This window comes from Pristiophorus japonicus, unplaced genomic scaffold (genome assembly GCF_044704955.1).
Source record: "Pristiophorus japonicus isolate sPriJap1 unplaced genomic scaffold, sPriJap1.hap1 HAP1_SCAFFOLD_754, whole genome shotgun sequence".
NCBI lineage: Eukaryota > Metazoa > Chordata > Chondrichthyes > Pristiophoridae > Pristiophorus > Pristiophorus japonicus.
The window spans coordinates 181,675-200,180 of record NW_027254671.1 but is presented as its reverse complement, the minus strand read 5'-3'; the positions used below and the strand labels follow the sequence as shown (position 1 = coordinate 200,180).

The 18,506-nt window shown below is 45.9% G+C and overlaps 1 non-coding gene across 1 annotated transcript; it reads right to left on the bottom strand.

Moving 5' to 3' along the window:
* Positions 1-18,137: 18,137 nt before the first annotated feature.
* Positions 18,138-18,211, bottom strand: trnan-guu (transfer RNA asparagine (anticodon GUU)). The gene has a single exon. It is a non-coding gene; the product is annotated as a tRNA-Asn (tRNA).
* Positions 18,212-18,506: the final 295 nt, after the last annotated feature.

The window sequence follows — 18,506 nt, the reverse complement described above, 5'->3', positions numbered from 1 at the left end:
CTGCAGTGCCTTTCAGGAACTGATGTCGCCCCAAAGCGCATTACAGCCGTTGAGTTATGTTTGAAGTGTTGTAGTGTGGGGAAAGATGTAACCAAATCACCCCACACGAACCTCAACTCATTGCGAAGGAATTCGGTGCAAATAATCAGATGCCTCAGGGACTTAGACTTTCTTTGAATGAGTTCTGCTTGTACCTGCATTCAAGCTTGAAACAGCAACTGGGCTTCCATCTCACGGGAGCAGCGTGTCGTGGTTAGCGAGAAGGTGACGCGGTTTGGGGTTGATGTGCGTCGCTTTCAATCTTTGAAATTTCACCAAGCAAAGATATGATGAATCCAACTGTCCCTGTCAGCATTTTGTTTGGGTTTAATCACAGGAATATCTGCAGTCAGGAGATGAAAATGAATTAAAACATAAGACTGGCTTCTGGACAATCGGAATACTTCGTCACAGACAAGGCACCGGAAGGCTGGAAGGTAGATCACACCGGTTGTGGGAGAGCTGGTTGGCGGTGACATGGAAGTGTCTGCAGTGTGCGGGACCAGACTGCTTCCTTGCATCCACAATGAATGTCCCTCCATTTATTTGGGAAAACTACAACTGAGAGTGGACAAGTTCCATACCTGTCGGAGCAATCTGAAGCTTTAACTGACTGACACCCTGGTTTGGGATGTCTTGCAATGTACATTTAATTTAGTCTCTGTGGTGCAATCGGTTAGTGCATTTGATATTTACCAAAAATTGGTGGTTCGAGCCCACCCAGGAGCGAAGCATTAAACTGTTATTTGGTGCCGCACAATTCCAGGTTGTCATTGTGCGTTTTGGCTGCACGAATATATTCTGCAAACATTGGCAGCTGTGCTGCTATCCAGTGAGTTCCCACTCTAATACTTTTAGGAACATTCCTTTCATGTAATAACAATTTTTTGCATGGATCATGTTCCTCCATCCAGTCCACCAGAAATAAATTACGTTATTGGGTTTAAAGCAAATGGTGGAAATTGTCTGACCTATCGTTGTGGCTTTGCTCAGATTCTGAGTTTCAACAGTCAACAGTTTGCGAAGGATTACCTCATGGCCAATGCCAAGCACAAAAAGTCTCTCAGCATTCGTTTTGGAATCCGTCAAATTTGCAATGTCCTGCAAGGCGCCTTAATTCGACGACACAGCTCGCCACTTCCTGGCCCTCCGACCGTTGGCACGTGTAGAACCGATACCTCTCCATCAGAACACTTTCTTTAGGATTTAGATGCTCGCGGACCAGCGTACACAATTCTTCAAAAAATTTAGTTGTTGTTTTCACCAGAGCTAGAAGATTCTTCATGAGGCCATAGATTGTTGCCCCACAGACGGTAAGGAGGATCGCCCTTCATTTGGCAGCGTTTACGTGCCGTTCCAGCTCGTTGGCCACGAAGTATTGGTCGAGTCTCTCCACGAAGGCTTCGCAATTGTCCACTTCTGAGAACTTCTCCAGGATACCAACTGGTCTTTGCATTTTCACGTGGTTGTTCATTGTCTTATCGCCAATTGATACGCTCATAATAAAGGATGAAACTGAGTACCGTGAACAATGAGTAATTGTGACCTTAGCTCCTGTAGTAAGACTCCAGAGTGCAGGTACCTCATGGGATCCCTTGGGACTCCAACAGGTAGGCCCTCTGATGGTGGTGTGATACAGGTGGCCAAGGGTTAAATACATAAAAAAAGGTGTGTATGGAAATCAACCATCAAAAGCCCTGTCATTAACCACAGGGGTGTCCTGCAATTTTCTGATCGCAAAGCGCTTTCAGTCCTTGTCCTTAAAATTGCAGACGTGGAAATTGGGGAGTTTAATGACTTTGAAAGGAGAACATTGTTGTTTGGTGCAGTTCAGGTCAGAGAAATGTTTGTGAAAGGAACTTTTTGCAGAGAGAGGGTTTGAGCATTTCAGCTTGTTGCTGAACACTCCTCTCTGGGCCCTGAGCTAAGCAGCAGTTTCAGTCGTGTATTGGTTATCACATTTCCCTCACACGTGAAAAGTTCCTGGTTCAAGCCTGGGCAGAAACATTACTTCTGAAGCAAAAACTTGTCTGCAATAAAATTGAATAAAAGCTGTTTTGTACACATTGTTGCATGAGCAATGAACATTTAAAACCAGTCTCCTCAAATACAGATTGTATAAAATCAGATCGGGGATAAAACTTCTTCAAGGATTAAAGTTTCATGAAATATTGAAGTTCAGTTGTTGAAGTTTCAGCTATCTATTCACATTTATTTCATTCTGTGAAACAGCAGGATCGGTTTATACCAGCAGATCTAAGCTGTATTTGAAACCTGCAAACAACTCATTAATTATTCGCTCTTCCCCAGTTCCAGAGCTCAGAGTGTTATTGTCCATCCCTGGGATGCAAGCTACCTCGGACCCAGGCAAAAGCTCCCCGTGCAACGAGCACAGGCTCAGGAAAACCCCGGGGGAGAGAGTATCCCGGTCACTGGGCCTTCCAGCAACAGTGAATATGTGCCCGGTCTGAAACGTTCCAGAGTAATAACTTGCAACTTCAGCATCTAACAGTAAGGACGACCGAGTTATCTCAGGCACTGCTTTCATTATTTGATTAAATTATCAACTCTCCCTCAGTTTGCATTCTTTTCATTGTGCAAAAGAAGATCATGGGTTCATTAATGATGTTTTCCTCTGAAAGCAACATAAAAGTTTCAGGAAAGGTAATCGCCCAATCCCACCACCCTGCAAGTAAGAGTCTCATGCTCTACCGACTGGGTTAGCCAGGCTTCGTAACATTTACCCTGTCAATCCCTTTCAGAATATTGTCCGGTTCAATGAGATCACCTCTCATTCTTCGAAACTCCAGAGAGTATAGGCATATTCTACACAATCTCTCACCATAAGACAGTCCTCTCATCCCAGGAATCAATCTGGCGAATCTCTGTTGTACCACCTCCAAGGCAACTGTATCCTTCCTCAGATAAGTAGACCAAAACTGTGCGCAGTACTCCAGGTGTGGTCTCACCAGGGCCCTGTACAATTGTAGCAAGACTTCCTTACTCTTGTACTATGGGCTATATATTTGGTACTATGGGCCGAATATCATGTTTTTCCTCTGATTCTCCGGTTGTGTGAAAAGTTATTAAAATTCGACAGTCGCTCAGCAAACATATTTGTATTTTCTTCAGTGTGCAACACATGTGGGTGGATTAATGATGATTGAAATAATTATTCATTATTTCGCAGACTTGAAAAATTTTTGTCAATTTGCTCTGTAAAAATGCTTTCTCTGACCAGGAAACAAAGCCAGAGAACGGCAGTGGGAGCACCAGACCCTAACCACTAGACTACCAGGGAACACTGCTTGCAGCCTCTGTGATACCTTTAAATATAGTCAGCTTACAATCACAGCTGAGAATTGTGCGGTGACACGGCGTGTAACTGGACTTGCTGGGAGCAGCGTGGAGGCCCCGACCTGCGTGAGAACACCAGCGGCAGGTCGGGGCCATAAAAGGAGTGGTGAGCCGTGGCCTGGAATCAGCATGGTGGTGTACCACGGCAAGGTACAGCGCGAGCTGGTGCAGGAGGGTGACGGCAGCGAAGAGTGACGTCATCAAAGTCCAGGTCGGTGATTGGAGCGTGGGCAGGTACAGCAGGAGCAGCGAGAGACTGTGGAGGGATGTGATCGGGACCCAGGGGTGGTGTGAGTTCAGGGCCAGAGGTCCAGGGGCAGCACGGGCCAGCCCACACTGCGATATGTGTGGGCACTGGGTCCGTGCAACAGAGCTGGTCTCCAGTCGTCTTGGATAACACTTGCTACTGGACCAAGACCTCGCTCTGTCAAGCCCGTGTGATTGCTGGAGTGCAACGGCCACCACACGTTAAAAAAAGCCACGCACAGGTATCTTCCACCCTTCAACATGCAGTTCTGGACCTGGAATATTAGGTCCATCATTGAAACACCTGTGAACTCATCCTTTTTTGGCGTGGAAGCAAGTCATCCTCGAATCAAGGGACTGCCTATGATGATGATGAACTGGATTTGCTGCAGTCCGTGGGCAGCAGGTGATGAAAGCGGGCGTGAGAGGGTGAGTGACAGGTGGGCACTGCTTCTGATGCTATCTGACCCACGGTGGGAGTGGCCGGGGATTTTAAAGCCCTTTCATTGCACCAATGCAGGGTAAATGAAACTGTGTTTCAGGAACCTTCATGTATACAAACATGGGCACTCTGCACTGTAGACCTCGTGGTGCAACGGTCGTGTGTCTGACTCCAGATCAGAAGGCTGCGTGTTTATATCACGTCGGGGTCACTGTACTTTTTCATATTCCTCTCCCGGAATTGAGATTTTCTTTGCTGTGTCACAATTTGCTTTCCCACCCATCTTTGTACCATCAGCAAACTTGGCTCCATTACACTCGGTCCCTATATCCCTGGGATAGGGGAGGGAAGACACACCGGAGAAGTGTGAGCTTGTGGAGCGGAGAAGTTGCAGCTGCTGGAGCTGTGCGTTTTATCGGGGAGGGACGAGGGAAGAGCCCGCCGAGCGACCGGAGAAGCTGAGAAGCTGCTGTACTTTTCATCGGGTTTAACACTGTTTAAAAATGGCAGAGTGCCAAGTTTTCTCTCCCTACTGCCCATGCGCGAAGGTGCCGGCAGTGTTTCCGGCGCAGGCATTTGGCTCCGCCCCCCACTTCACCATCGACACCACGCCTGGACTCCGGGGACTGTACACAGCGGCCAGGATGGGGCGAGTTTTTCCCCGAGCCGTTTCCAGCGCGCAAAGTCAGTGCACTTGAGGTCAGTGCGCCGACAAAACTGCTTGGGCAAAATCTAGCTCTTGAAGAGTAAGGAGTACACTGAAGGAAATACAAATATGTTTGCCGAGCAACTGTCAAATTTTAATAACTTTTTATACAACCATCGAATCAGCAAAAAAACAGGGCACTCGGCCCATAGTACCTAATATATGAGGTTATCCACTGTCGTAGCAATCATAAAAAAGCAAATAATTATTTAAATGGGGAGAGATTAAGAAATGCTGCAGTGCAGAGGGACCTGGGGGTCCTTGTACATGAAACACAAAAGGTTAGTATGCACAAACATCCTCTCTGCATCCACCTTGTCAAGCCCCCTCATAATCTTACACGTTTCCATAAGATCACCTCTCAATCTTCTGAATTCCAATGAGTAGAGGCACAACCTACTCAGCCTTTTCTCATAAGTTAGCCCCCTCATCTTCCGGAATCAACCTAGTGAACCTTCTCTGAACTGACTCCAAAGCATCTATATCCTTTCTTAAATATGGAAACCAAAACTGCACGCAGTGTTCCAGGTCTGGCCTCACCAATACCCTGTATAACTGCAGCAAGAATTCTTTGTTTTATACCCCATCCCCTTTGCAATAAAGCCCAAGATTGCATTGGCCTTCCTGATCACTTGCTGTACCTGCATACTAACCTTTTGTGTTTCATGCACAAGTACCCCCAGGTCCCGCTGTACTGCAGCACTGTGCAATTTTTCTCCTTTTAACTAATAACTTGTTCTTTGATTTTTTTCTGCCAAAATGCATAATCTTGCACTTTCCAACATTATACACCATCTGCCAAATTGTTCCACACTCACTTAACCTGGCTATGTCTTTTTGCAGATTTTTTGTGTCCTCCTCACACATTGCTTTTCATCCCATCTTTGTATCATCAGCAAAATTGGCTACATTACACTCAGTCCCTTCATCCAAGCCGTTAATATAGATTGTAAACTGTTGGGGTCCCAGCACTGATCCCTGCAGCACCCCACTAGTTACTGATTGCCAACCAGAGAATGTACCATTTATTCCGACTCTCTGTTTTCTGTTCGTTAGCCAATCCTCTCTCCATGCTAATATATTACCCCCAACCCCGGGAACTTTTATCTTGTGCAGTAATCTTTTATGTGGTACCTTGTCAAAATGCCTTCTGGAAGTCCAAATACACCACATCCACTGGTTCCCCTTTATCCACCCTGTTCATTACACCCTCATAGAATTCCAGCAAATTTGTCAAACATGACTTCCCTTTCATAAATCCATGCAGACACTGCCTGACTGAATTATTTTTTTCCAAAAGTGGGAGAAGCAGTGACCGGAGGAGGTGTGAGCAGCGGCCTATAAAGGCCCAGCGGGAGTCCGGGGATCGGCGGCAGTCGGAGGAGCAGCGGCTGGAGGAGCAGCGAGCAGCGAGCTACAGCTGGTGCAGGGTCAAAAGTAAGAAAGAAGTCACAAGTAATCAAAGGGTGACGTCACAGCCAAGAGGGTAAGTGATTGGCTGGTTGAGTGGTGAGTTGTTTTCTGTTTCTTTGATTTCTTCTTGTTCTTAGCAGCAAAGAAACTTTGGAATTGTTGCCAAATTAAGTAAATCTAATGGTAAGTCATAGCAGGAGAGCTCGGACACATGTCATGCTCCTTCTGTGCTACGTGGGAAGTCAGGGACGCTTCCAGTGTCCCTGATGACGACATGTGCAGCAAGTGTATCCAGCTGCAGCTCCTGACAGGCCACATTGCGGCACTGGAGCTGCGCACGGATTCATCCGCAATGCTGAGGATGTCGTGAATTGAACACACTGTCGGTAAAGGTTACTCAGGCAGAGAGGGAATGGGTAAACATCAGGAAGAGCAGTGGAAGGAAGACAGTGCAGGAGTCCCCTGCCGTCATCCCCCTGTAAAATAGATACACCACCTTGGGTACTGTTGGGGGAGATGACTCATCAGGGGAAGGCAGCAGCAGCCAAGTCCATGGCACCATGGGTGGCTCTGCTGCACAGGAGGGCAGGAAAAAGAGTGGGAGAGCTATAGTGATAGGGGTTCTATTGTAAGGGAAATAGATAGAAGTTTCTGCGGCTGCAATCGAGACTCCAGAGTGGTATGTTGCTCCCTGGTGCAAAGGTCAAGGATGTCTCGGAGCGGCTGCAGCGAATTCTGCAGCGGGTGGGTGAATAGCCAGCTGTTGTGGTGTATATAGGCACCAATGAAATAGGGAAAAACGGGATGAGGTCCTACAAGCTGAGTTTAGCGAGCTAGGAATTAAATTAAAAGGTAGTAATCTCAGAATTGCTACCAGTGCCACGAGCTAGTCAGAATAGGAAATGCAGGATAGCTCAGCTGAATATATGGTTTGATGAGTAGTGCAGGAGGGTGGGATTCAAATTCCTGGGACATTGGAACCGGTTCTGGGGGAGATAGGACCAGTACAAATCGGGCGGTCTACATCTGGTCAGGACCGGAACCAATGTCTCGGGGAATGTTTGCTAGTGCTGTTGGGGAGGGGTTAAACTAATATGGCAGGGGGATGGGAACCTATGCAGGGAGATAGAAAGAAGTAAAATGGGAGCAGATGCAAAAGATAGAAAGAAGAAAAGTAAAAGTGGAGGGCAGAGAAACACAAAGCAAAAATCAAAAAGGGCCACATTACAGCAAAATTCAAAAGGGACAAAGTTTATTAAAAAGACAAGCCTGAAGTCTCTGTGCCTCAATGCAAGGATTATTCGTAATAAGGTGGATGAATTCACTCAGAGGCAGCAATACACGAATATGTTATAATTGGGATTCCAGAGACATGGCTCCAGGGTGAACAAGGCTGGGAACTCAACATCCTGAGGTATTCAACATTCAAGAAGGATAAACAGAAAGGAAAAGGAGGTCGGGGAACGATGCTGGTTAAAGAGGAAATTAACGCAATATTAAGGAAGGACATTAGCTTGGATGGTGTGGAATCTGTAGGGATAGAGCTGCGGAATACCAAAGGGCAGAAAACACGAGTGGGAGTTGTGCACAGACCACCAAACAGTAGTAGTGAGTTTGGGGACAGTATCAAACAAGAAATTATGGATGCGTGCAATAAATATACAGCAGTTATCATGGGCGACTTTAATCTACATATAGATTGGGGTAACCAAACTGGTAGAAATACGGTGGAGGAGGATTTTCCGGAGTGTATTAGGGATGGTTTTCTAGACCAATATGTCGAGTAACCAACTTGAGGGCTGGCTATCCTAGACTTGGTGATGTGTAATGAAAAAGGACTAATTAGCAATCTTGTTGTGCGAGGCCCCTTGGAGAAGAGTGACCATAATATGGTAGAATTCTTTATTAAGATGGAGATTGAAACATTTAATTCAGAGACCAGGGACCTGAATTTAAGGAAAGGTAACTTCGATTGCATGAGATGTGAATTGGCTAGAATAGACTGGCAAATGAGACTTAAAAGGTTGACGCTGGATAGGCAATGGCAAACATTTAAAGATCACATGGATGAACTTCAACAATTGTACATCCCTGTCTAGAGAAAAAATAAAACGGGGAAGGTGGCTCAACCGTGGCTAATAAGGGAAATTAGGGATCGTGTTAAATGCAAGGAAGAGGCCTATAAATTTGCCAGAAAAAGCAGCAAACCTGAGGACTGGAAAAAATTTAGAATTCAGTAGAGGAGGACAAAGGGTTTAATAAGGAGTGGGAAAATAGAGTATGAGAGGAAGTATGCTGGGAACATAAAAACTGACTGCGAAAGCTTCTATAGATATGTGAAGAGAAAAAGATTAGTGAAGACAAACGTCGGTCACTTGCAGTCAGAATCAGGCGAATTTATAATGGAGAACAAAGAAATGGCGGACCAGTTAAACAGATACTTTGGTTCTGATTTCACGAAGGAAGACACAAATAACCTTCCTAATGTACTCAGGGACTGAGGGTACTGCGAGAAGGAGGAACTGAAGGAAATCTTTATTAGTCAGGAAATTGTGTTCAGGAAATTGTTGGGATTGAAGGCTGATAAATCCCAGGGCCAGATAGTCTGCATCCCAGAGTAGTTAAGGAAGTAACCCTCGAAATAGTGGATGCATTGGTGATCATTTTCTAACAGTCGATCGACTCTGGATCAGTTCCTATGGACTGGATGGTAGCTTAAATAACACCACTTTTTTAAAAAGAAGGAAGAGAGAAAACGGGTAATTATCGACCGGTTAGCCTGACATCAGTAGTGGGGAAAATGCTGGAATCAATTATTATGGATGAAATAGCATAGCATTTGGAAAGCAGTGACAAAATCGGTCCAAGTGAGCATGGATTTAGGAAAGGGAAATCCTGCTTGGCAAATCATCTAGAATTTTTTGAGGATGGAACAAGGAGAGTGGACAAGGGAAAACCAGTGGATGCAATGTATTTGGACTTTCAAAAGGCCTTTGACAAGGTCCCACACAAGAGATTAGTGTGCAAAATTAAAGCACATGGTATTGGAGGTAATGTATTGACATGGATAGAGAACTGGTTGGCAGACAGGTAGCAGAGAGTCGGGATAAATGGGTACTTCTCAGAATGACAGGAAGTGACTAGTGGGGTGCTGCAGGGCTCAGTGCTGGGACCTCAGCTATTTAAAATATACATCAATGATTTCGATGAAGAAATTGAGTGTTATATCTCCAAGTTTGCAGGTGACTCTCAGCTGCGTGACGGTGTGAGCTGTGAGGAGGATGCTAAGAGGCTGAAGAGTGACTTGGAAAGGTTAGGTGAGTGGGCAAATACATGGCAGATGCACTATAATGTGGATAAATGTGATGTTATCCACTTTGGTGGCAAAAACGTGAAGGCAGATTATTATCTGGATGGCGGCAGATTAGGAAAAGGGGAGGTGCAACGAGACCTGGGTGTCATGGTACATCAGTCATTGAAAGTTGGCATGCAGGTACAACAGGCGGTGAAGAAGGCAAAAGACATGTTGGCCTTCATAGCTGGGGGATTTGAGTATTGGAGCAGGAAGGTCTTACTGCAGTTGTACAGGGCCTTGGTGAGGCCTCACCTGGAATATTGTGTTCAGTTTTGGTCTCCTAATCTGAGGAAGGATGTTCTTGCTACTGAGTGAGTGCAGAGAAGGTTCACTAGACTGATTCCCTGGATGGCAGGACTTACATATAAGGAGAGACTGGATTGACTGGGCCTGTAGTCACCGGAGTTTAGAAGAATGAGAGGGGATCTCAAAGAAACATATAAAATTCTGACGGGACTGGACAGGTTAGAGGCAGGAAGAATGTGCCCGATGTCGGGGAAGTCCAGAACCAGGGGACAGAGTCTCAGCGATAAGGGGTAAGCCATTTAGGACCGAGATGAGGAGAAACTTCTTCACTCAGAGAGTTGTTAACCTGTGGAATTCTCTGCCGCAGAGAATTGTTGATGCCAGTTCATTTGATATATTCCAGAGGGTATTCGCTGTGACCTTTATGGCAAAAGGGCTCAAGGGGTATGAAGAGAAAGTAGGAAAGGGGTACTGAGGTGAATGATCAGCCATGATCTTATTGGAATGTAGAAACATAGAAAATAGGTGCAGGAGTAGGCCATTCGGCCCTTCTAGCCTGCACCACCATTCAATGAGTTTGTGGTTGAACATGCAAATTCTGTACCCCTTTCCTGCTTTCTCGCCATACCCCTTGATCCCCCGAGTAGTAAGGGCTACGTCTAACTCCTCTTTGAATATATTTAGTGAATTGGCCTCAACAACTTCCTGTGGTAAATAATTCCACAGGTTCACCACTCTCTGGGTGAAGAAGTTTCTCCTCATCACGGTCATAAATGGCTTACCCCTTATCCTAAGACTGTGAGCCCTGGTTCTGGACTGCCCCAACATTGGGAACATTCTTCCTGCATCTAACCTGTCTAAACCCGCCAGAATTTTAAACGTTTCTATGAGATCCCCTCTCATTTGTCTGAACTCCAGTGAATCCAGTCTTTCTTTATATGTCAGTCCCGCCATCCTGGGAATCAGTCTGGTGAACCTTCGCTGCACTCCCTCAATAGCAAGAACGTCCTTCCTCAAGTTAGGAGACCAAAACTGTACACAATACTCCAGGTGTGGCCTCACCAAGGCCCTGTACAGCTGCAGTAACACCTCCCTGCCCCTCTACTCAAATCCCCTCGCTATGAGGGCCAACATGCCATTTGCTTTCTTAACCGCCTGCTGTACCTGCATGCCAACCTTCAATGACTGATGTACCATGGCACCCAGGTCTCGTTGCACCTCCCCTTTTCCTAATCTGTCACCATTCAGATAATAGTCTGTCTCTCTGTTTTTCAACCGAAGTGGATAACCTCACCTTTATCCACATTATACTTCATCTGCCATGCATTTGACCCACGCACCTCACCTATCCAAGTCACTCTGCAGCCTCATAACATACTCTTCGCAGCTCACACTGCCACCCAACTTAGTGTCATCTGCAAATTTGGAGACACTACATTTAGTCCCCTCGTCTAAATCATTAATATACAATGTAAACAGCTAGGGCCCTTGCGGTACCCCACTAGTCACTGCCTGCCATTCTGAAAAGTACCCATTTACTCCTACACTTTGCTCCCTGTCTGCCAACTAATTTTGAATCCACGTCAGCACACTACTCCCAATCCCATGTGCATTAACTTTGCACACTAATCTCTTGTGTGGGACCTTGTCGAAAGCCTTCTGAAAGTCCAAATACACCACATCAACTGGTTCTCCCTTGTCCACTCTACTGGAAACATCCGCAACAAATTCCAGAAGATTTGTCAAGCATGATTTCCCTTTCACAAATCCATGCTGACTTGGACCGATCATGTCACCTCTTTCCAAATGCGCTGCTATGACATCCTTAATAATTTATTCCATCAATTTCACCACTACTGATGTCAGGCTGACCGGACTATAATTCCCTGCTTTCTCTCTCCCTCCTTTTTTAAAAAGTGGGGTTACATTGGCTATCCTCCACTCCATAGGAACTGATCCAGAATCTATGGAGTGTTGGAAAATGACTGTCAATGCATCCGCTATTTCCAAGGCCACCTCCTTAAGTGCTCTGGGATGCAGACCATCAGGCCTGGGAATATATCGGCCTTCAATCCCATCAGTTTCCCCAACACAATTTCCCGACTAATAAGGATTTCCCTCAGTTCCTCCTTCTTACAAGAACCTCTGACCCCTTTTATATCCGGAAGATTGTTAATGTCCTCCTTAGTGAATACCGAACCAAAGTACTTGTTCAATTGGTCTGCCATTTCTTTGTTCCCAGTTATGACTTCCCCTGATTCTGACTGCAGGGGACCTACGTTTGTCTTTACTAACCTTTTTTTCTTTACATATCTATAGAAGCTTTTGCAGTCCATTTTAATGCTCCCTGCAAGCTTCCTCTCGTACTCTATTTTCCCTGCCCTAATCAAACCCTTTGTCCTCCTTTGCTAAGTTCCAAATGTCTCCCAGTCCCCGCGTTCGCTGCTATTTCTGGCCAATTTGTATGCCACTTCCTTGGCTTTAATACTATCCCTGATTTCCGTTAATAGCCACGGTTGAGCAACCTTCCCTTTTTTATTTTTACACCAGACAGGGATGTACAATTGTTGCAGTTCATCCATGCGGTCTTTAAATGTCTGCCATTGCCCATCCACTGTCAACCCCTTAAGTATCATTCGCCAATCTATCCTAGACAATTCATGCCTCACACCTTCAAAGTTACCCTTCTTTAAGTTCTGGAACATGGTCTCTGAATTAACTGTTTCATTCTCCGTGGTGGTGCGGCTCGAAGGGCCGGATTGCCTTCGCCTGCACCTTTTTATATCTGTACGCAGAGGGTTGTGGGGGTTCTGGAACTCACTGCCTGAAAGGGTTGTAGAGGCAGAAACACTCACCACATTTAACAAGTGTTTGGATGTGACCTGAAGTGCTGTAACCTGCAGGGTTATGGACCTAGAGCTGGAAAGTGGGATTAGGCTGGATAGCCTCTTGTTGGCCGGCGTGGACACGATGGGCCGAATTGGCCTCCTTCCGTGCTGTAAACTTCTATGATTCTATGAACTCCTTCACAAAGAGTTGAGGTGCATGTGGAGTGATTTGGGCACATCTTTACTCAAGTGACAACATTTCAAAGGTAACTCAACGGCTGTAAAGCGCTTTGGGGTGTGATGAGTTCCTGACAGACGCTGCAGAAATGCAAGTCCTTCTTTGCAAAAGTTCGATGCAAATTCAAAATTCACGTCAAAAAAAGGGCTCGCCCGGGATCGCTCGCAAATTTCAAGTAACAACCCCAAAGTGAGAATCATACAACTAGACCAACGAGCCAATTGCTTCGCAAATATGGAGATAAAGGCCTTGCGAAGTGCTATCTGTTAATAAATCTCCAGTCAAATCTTCTCAGATTCTTAAAAGCATTGCCAAAGGAAAAGCATGAGTTTTACCCTCTATCTCAAGGGATATCTTGGTGACTGCAATCAAGAGGTGCCACAACAAAGTAGCACAAATAGAACTTTGATTGGAAGAATGAATTCACACTACCGTTGTGGTGTCTTTAGACTGTTGAGGCTGCCCGGAGATGAAGTGTAACCATCATTGAAGCATTGTTAGTGTGTGTTGTTATTCTTGATCGGAGGAGCACATGAGACGGAATCAGTGACTTTGCCTTTTCGACATCTTTTCTGAAGCGCCGCACGGTCCCACTCCTGCAGTCAATGAGCTGTTGGGACGTTAATGTATCCATCATCATCATCATCATAGGCGGTCCCTCGAAACGAGGATGACTTGCTTCTACGCCGAAAAAGGATGAGTTCACAGGTGTTTTAATGATGGACGCGAAGTACATCCCGAAGGGTGGAAGATATCTGTGCGTGGATTTTTTTTAGTTGTGATGGACGTTGCACCCAAGCCATCAAACGGGCTTGACAGAGCGAGGTCTTGGGCCAGTGGCAAGGGTTAAGCAGGTCGACTGGAGACCAGTTCTGCTGCACGGACCCAGTGCACACATATATCGCCGTGTGGGCTGGCCCGTGCTAACCCTGGGCCACTGGCCCCGAACTCATGCCTCCCCTGGGCCCTGATCACGTCCCTCCACAGTCTCTCACCGCTCCTTCGCCCCGATCTCGATGCTCCTGCTGTACCTGCCCACGCTCCAATTACCGACCTAGACCTTGATGACGTCACTCTTCGCTGCCGCCGCCCTCCAGCACAAGCTCGCGCTGCTCCCTGGAGTAGTCTCCCGGGACCTCCAAGCGGCTCCCAGGGCCGCTCGCCGATCCTTTTATGGCCCCGACCTGCCGCTGGTGTTCTCCCGTTAGTGTATCCAGGCTGTGGGTGGCCACCCCGAGCACAGCAGAGGGGTTTCTGCATTAGTTCTGGGTGGGGACAGTATCTTTCCTCTTCTCTCTTCCTCTTGTCTATATCCCTGTGCTTTTATTTGTCTATTTATTCCCCCTGTCTCAGTTTCTAGTGTTTAAAAGGGAACAAAAGATGAAATGGGCGTCACTGTGGAACAATTTCTCTCACTCAAAGTTAGACGCTCTACCGTTGCACCATGAGGTCTAGGTAGCTAGCCGTTGATATTCAGGTTCAAATAAGAATATATATAAATATATCGACATGTATCATAACTGTTCCCTGGTGGTCGAGGGGTTAAGATCCGGCGCACTAACCTGGTTTCAATTGTCGATCAATTCATTGCGTAAGAATAATTGAGTTCTGTGAGGCGATTAATAATTGCTGTAATCACCATGAATACAAATACTTTCTCTGATTGACTCAGCTTACAGACTATCTGGCTTCTCCTGCCCTTTGCCGGGCACGTGTTCCGGGTTTAATTTTGTAAACTGGGCGAGTTCGCTGATCGCAGGGAGACGGTAGGAGCCTCTGTGGCCCCACTGTAAGGATGTGGAAGTGAACACGATGGCTGGGTGATCCGTGACATTTCTGTAAAGGGCAGTGGAGGAGAAGGATTGAGAACTTTCAGTGTGGGACAGAAGTTGTTTCAGGTGAGCCTCCACATTCCTGATCAGCACAGAGGGAGCTCACTGGTCAGCTCCCCTCTGTTGTGCCAGCTGTGCCAGAGGTTTCTGTAGTGTAGTGGTTATCACGTGTGCTTATTACGTTTGCATTACACATGAAAGGTATGAGGTTTGATCCCGGGAAGGAGCATTATATTTAAACTTGCTATAGAGGAACAATCAGATGCGAGTTTCGTCTCCTGCCAAATGCTGCCTGACCTGCTGAGATTTCCAGCATTTGCTGTTTTTATTTGCTATTTATTCTCCTGGCAAAAGTGATCCCTTATTCCTTAAGTGCTCTTTATTTCACTTCAATAAATAGATAACTTTCAGTGAGAGAAAACGGATTCACCGGGTACATTTCGCTTGTGACGCCAACGTGATATCCGCTACACTGCAGCCCATCAAAAGGCCAGAAACCACTGAATATAAAGGATGAGCTCACAAATATCAGGGGCAGTGCAGTCTGGTCAACGTCAAACTCTCCTTTCTTATTCAGCAGAGGCATGAACGGGAGTCAGACGCCACAAAGTTTAATTACAGACACAAATGCAATAACACTTCCAAATCTTTTCACTGTAAAATTCTTAAACTTTATTTCAAATCCTACTGCGTTGAATCTGAAAATGAGCACCGTGGGCTTTTATCTTCCCTACTGATTCTATTTTCTGTGCATGGTCGGAATAACCGGTGCTGTTAAATTTGACAAAATTTGCCCCAGATTCCTGATGTCATCGGCAATGAAGATTTTGAACCAGATCCTAAAATACAGTGTGTAAAATGGGTTAATATGCAGAAGAACATTAGAACATAAGAAATAGGAGCAAGAGTCGGCCATACGCCCCTCGAGCCTGCTCCGACATTTAATACGATCATGGTCGATGCGATCATGGACTCAGGTCCACTTCCCTGCCCGCTCCCCAAAGCACAGGACAAATGATTGAAGTATCGACTGTCCCTCAGTTAGCATTTCTTTCATTGTGACAAAGAAGGTGAGGGGTTAATTAATGATGCTTTCCCGTGAAAGCAACACAAAAGTTTAAGAAAAAAACATCCAGGGACTGGGAGGTGAGCGCTGCTTCTGACACCAGGTGGGAATGGGCGGAGATTTTAAAGCTCCTTGTATTGTGACACCTTCCGATCGACGAACATCTGAATCTTATGACGCAGACCTCGTGGCGCAATGGTAGCGTGACTGATTTCAGTTCCGAAGGTAGCGTATTTAAATCACATCAGGGTTACTGTACTTTTAGATATTGTTCTTCCAGAATTAATATATTATTTGCTGTTTGGCAATAACCAGACCCTTGCTCCAAGGTTTGTCTCACTGTTTCCCCGGTGTCAGGCAGAGATACGCCTGCTGCCTCATTTATTTCATGTGACAGGATACAAAAGTTCAAAATCAACCTGCAGATGGCCACATAAAGCATTAAATAGTCAGGATGGCCGAGCGGTCTCAGGTGCTGTGTTTAGGTTGCAGTCTTCTCTCGAGGTCTGTGTTTAAATCTGACATTTCTTATTTTTAATCATTAAGTGAAACTCATTGTTGACACCACGATCAACTCCTTCAAAGTGGGATTCAGCAGTTCACCTGCTCGCTTAACATTTCCGTCTGACCGGGTGCTGAATGTGGAGAGGTTTCCGCAGTGTAGCGGTTAACACGTTCGCCTCACACGCGAAAGCTCACCGGGTGGCAATATTTTCTGGAGCTATCTCCTCATGCATGCTCAGGGGCGAGTTTGTTCTCCTGTGAAAGGTCATAAGGTCATAAACATGTAAGGGTTAGGTGCCGCAGTAGGACATTCGGCCCCTCGAGCCTGGTCCACCATTCAAGAAGATCCTGGAAGTTCCTTGACAGCAAGTTTAAACATCTGGGGCGGAGCCAACAGGCGCCTGGCTGCAATCAACGACAAAAACGTCTATTTGGTAGAAGCCCCGTGAGATCAATCGGTCGAGCATGAGAATCTGAATCTCGAATTTGGGGGTTCGATCCCCACGTTAACTGTTAAAGAATGTCCCATTTTGCACAGTGTGTTTTTGGTGTCTGGTTCAAAATGTTCATTGCTGGTAACATAAACAGGAGACTGGAAAAACAGTGAGAAAGGCGTTAGAGCAAAGGTCTGGTTATTGTGAAACACCAAAGGAAATATAAATTGAAGAAAGATAGAAAACATAGAAAATAGGTGCAGAGGTAGGCCATTCGGCCCTTTGAGCCTGCGCCGCCATTCAATGAGTTCATGGCTGAACATGCAACTTCAATACCCCATTCCTGCTTTCTCACCATAGCCCTTGATCCCCCTAGTCTGAAGGACTACATCTAACTCCTTTTTGAGAAGAATAACCTCGAAAAGAAATGTGACCCCGACACCCAGGAAGAATTGTTAAGGCAGAAGATTAAATGCTGCATTCCTCGGTTCAAAAAATTCCTTTCACAAACATTTCTCTGACCGTAACTGCACAAAACAAAAATGTTCCTTTCAAAGTCATTAAACTCCCGAATTTCCGTGCCCCCCGAATCTCCTGAATCAGATGCCTCTAGTTTTGCCGACTCAATCCATGTCCCTTTGCAATGTTCTGCTTCCACCCACACTATGAAATGTGCCACTAACTTATAGAATCATGGAATGGTTACAGCACGGAAGGCCATTCGGCCCGTCGAGCCCGTGCCGACTCTCAGCGAGTCCCACTCCCCCGCCCTTTCCCTGTAGCCCTGCAATTGTTGTTCCTTCAGACAATGATCCCGCTCCCGTTTGAAAGATAAGATTGAGTCTGCTTCCACCACCCTTTCAAGCAGTACATTCCAGATCCTAACCACTCGCTGCTAAATGGCCACCTCCTGTTCCTATGTGTAAAGTCTGGGAAACACTCGATCAATTCCTGCCACACTCACAGCCTTCCTAAATATAGCACCGTCTTTCTATTCTCATAAAACCACGTCCTGAAGTAGAGGCCAGCTGTGCAGGTTAAAGCTCTGGTTATGTTCCGAACATTGCTGTAGTGTTTCCGTAATGTAGTGGTTATTAGATTCACCTCACACGCGAAATGTCCCTGGTTCAAAACTGCGCGGAAACATTTTGAAAACATGTTCAATTAAATATTTGAAGAAATGGATTTATTCATATTAGTGGTTCAATATTAACAAAAAACAATGTCCCACAACCTTGTTAAATTTTCTGATATCTCTGTTCAGTTCTGTATACACTCAAACTGAATGCTCATAAATATACTGGAGTGGGAACTCTCTGGATAACAGCAGAGCTGCCAATGTTTGTGGAATATGTTCGCGCAGCCAAATCGCACAATGACCACCTGGAATCGTGCAGCACCGAATCCACGGGGAAAAACAGTTAAATGTTTCGTCTCTGGGTGGGCTCGAACCACCAACCTTTCAGTTAACAGCCGAACGCGCTAACCCATTGCGCCACAGAGACTGACGCAATTGTACACTGCAAGACATCCCAAACCAGGGTGTCAGTCAGTTAAAGCTTCAGATTGCTCTGACCGGGATGGAACTTGTCCATTCTCAGTTGTACTTTTCCCAACTAAAGGGTGGGACATTCATTGTGGATGTGTGGAAGCAGTTTGGTCCTGCACACTGCAGACACTTCCATTTCACCACCAACCAGCTCTCCCACAACCGGTGTGATCTACCTTCCAGCCTTCCGGTGCCTTGTCTGTGACGAAGTATTCTGATTGTGCCGAAGCAGGTATTGGGTATTAATTCCT